Below are 2938 nucleotides of genomic sequence, written 5' to 3' on the forward strand. Positions count from 1 at the left end.
TACAGTTTGGTTGACATAGCTATAGTAGTTTTCGAGATATGTACAAAAAAGTTAGTAATGCCCCTCCCTAATGCGATCCCTTGTGCCAAATTTCACTGTAATATCTTTATTTATGGCCTAGTTATGACACTTTATGGGTTTTCGGTTTCCGCCTTTTTGAGGGCGTGGCAGTCGGCCGATTTTGCACATCTTCGAACTTTCTTATGGAGCCAAGAAATACGTGTACCAAGTTTCATCATGATATCTCAATTTTTACTCAAGTTACAGCTTGCACGGACGGACGGACGGACAGACAGACATCCGGATTTCAACTCTACTCGTCACCATGATCTCTTTGGTATAATTAACCCTATATCTGACTCTTTTAGTTTTAGGACTTACAAACAACCGTTATTTGAACAAAACTATAATACTCTCCTTAGCAACTTTGTTGCGAGAGTATAAAAACAATTGTGTGACGCACTTGTTTAATATACAAGGTAGWTTATTAAGAAAATATTTCACTTTATATAAAAGCTATTTTTCTTAAAGTTAAATGTTTATTTATTTCGGAGGTTCATGAAGGTAATCGAAGTGAGCAGCGCGCGGAATGGGTGTCGCAAAACGTATGTATATAAAACGAATGTGTTGAACCTGCTCAGGGGACCATCTTTTATGTTGAGTAGGTTGATGTAGAAATGTGATGAGTTGTGTTGGTGTCATCGGATGTGGTGTATTGTGCAATGTTTTCTTAGGAGACGCCAGTTTCTCCGGGTAGAGTGGGTGAATGCTTCACTCATTTAAGCAAATCATATTGATATATATGCAAACTAGTATCTCAGTTTATGAGACATTGATTAGAAATTTCTCAAACTTGCTATTCTCATCAAGAAACTGAACATTTGTTGGAATCACTGATTATTATTATCCAACGCATCGACAAAATCTGCGAAGAAATTGTTCGGACCGGAATACTATAGCAAATAGCTGTTGTGCAAACTGATCAAAATCAAGTCAAAGATCTGCTTATGATGGGTATTATACATTTCTTCGGTGCAACCAAAGTTAAAATTTTTAGTTTTTTTTTTTTTTGTTTTTATGCAATTTGTGAAAAATACGAAGTATGGTTCAAGAGACTAAGTATCCGAATAAAATTAATTACGAAACATTTGTAAACGAGCATTCATACCTGTGCATGACACATTTGGTTACGTGACATTGCATTTTCGTATGCCACTATTGAAACGCGGCATTTTGTTCCGTTTGGTGTCCGTACAGAATTGTCAAAATGAGTGTAGCAATAGGTGGAACCTTGTCATATACAATTGTCATTAGYAGCGTCTGTCTGGCTTTCCACCGTTTTGCGGTGTGAATGTGTGCCTAACGGTATTCTGCCCATCGGCATTTTTAATGCACGTCAAAGCTATTTGTCACATGGCATCAGTGAACGTCAAAATCGACGGAATAACAGTGCCAAGAGTATCCGATATACACAGCCACACATACATCGTATGAATGTATGTAAGTACTTGCCTCGCCGCCAATCTACTTTTCAACCTCAATTTCAACGTCACTGTGTGAGAGAACTTTTCTTTGACGGTTTTACTCTGCTATGCCTGCGGAAAGGGTATATGTGTGTCATCAAAAAATGTAAAAAAAAAGTAAAATGTTTGAAATAGTCGGAACGTACTAAATCAACAATTACAAGAACACTTGCGATAAGCACGAAACGTAACGAAATTAATTTGTACACGCATACGCATACACACAAATCTACACAAACATCTGATACGCACCGAGCCTCTAGCACATTAGAGTCAAAATAAAGTGATAAGCAGAGGGGAGGGCATACACACATGCCGCAAATACCAATTGGCTTTCGGCTCGAACATAGGTTGTGTGCCGCAAATCACCCGATCGCAGCAGCAGCGCGGACCTCAAATGAACTTCCGCAATTATTTACAATCCCATTATATTAGGTACGAACTTCGTGGCTGCCCCACGCCGACCCTTCCCTTTGGCTGTGAAATGTGTTGGCCGACAGTTGCAGCATTGCCGGGTGTATGGCCCGACCCTTTCGACGTTCTGTCGTTCAATTATGTATCGTTGCGGTTGTTTTGGCTGATTATTTGCTGTTGGCTCTTAACTTCTCATCGCCGTCTTCCGTAGCAGTTGCTGTTCTCATACTTCGTTTCATTTCTTTTTTAGTCATTGTCACAAATTAGTTCGAACTGGCGGTGGCAGAAAGCAGACGGCTGGCAGCTGTTTGCCCTCACTGCGCAGTGTTCGCACTCGTGGTGCTTACCTYYGTCGAATCGCCCTCGTGGGACTGACGAAAGTACCACAACGCGCTCATCGTAATATACAAACTTGCACGAAAAACCCACAGTGTTGTATTTGTTTACCTGCTAGATTGTTGTTGCTTCTTTATGACCATTTTTTTTTATTATCACTACCGTTTACTCAAGTGGGCTATCGCGTCAGTGTCGACGTCTGCCCCTGTCTCTCCATCTGTTTGCCCAATTCAAACGGTTGTGGTGCACACTTGTTGGCTGATTAGAGACCGTTCCTTCGCTTGCCACAGTCTGCTGGTTGGCTGCAGGCAGTGCACTGCATAYGGTGGATTTCCTTCCCATACGAACCGCCGACGTTTAAAGGGTCGCACTTTCACCCGCCTGCGAATTCGTAATCAGACATTCATCAATTGTAATCGTATAAATGTTGCATGTGGCACGGCACACTTTTCTCCCGTTTATTGTTTTTTAAATATAGCACAATGTTAAGTTGGASAGAGCCGACTTCATGCGATTTAATGATTGCCACAGACAGATTTGCACCAAAAATGGTTAAGTTTCAATTTTGTGGCAAAGTTGCAAGGGTGAAGTATCGTTTACGACATCAAAAATTCTTTTACTATAAAACTACTAGATAAATAGTCCACGAGTTGTTCCCTCTATGT

General features: G+C 40.7%; 1 protein-coding gene across 2 annotated transcripts in view; it reads left to right on the forward strand.

Moving 5' to 3' along the window:
• LOC108966120 (mpv17-like protein 2) overlaps positions 1–2938 on the forward strand; it is an 18596-nt gene that overhangs the window by 12750 nt on the left and 2908 nt on the right. The gene's annotated exons all lie outside the window — the stretch shown is intronic.

Source organism: Bactrocera latifrons, unplaced genomic scaffold, assembly GCF_001853355.1.
Source record: "Bactrocera latifrons isolate USDA-ARS-PBARC rearing strain unplaced genomic scaffold, ASM185335v1 scaffold_156, whole genome shotgun sequence".
NCBI lineage: Eukaryota > Metazoa > Arthropoda > Insecta > Diptera > Tephritidae > Bactrocera > Bactrocera latifrons.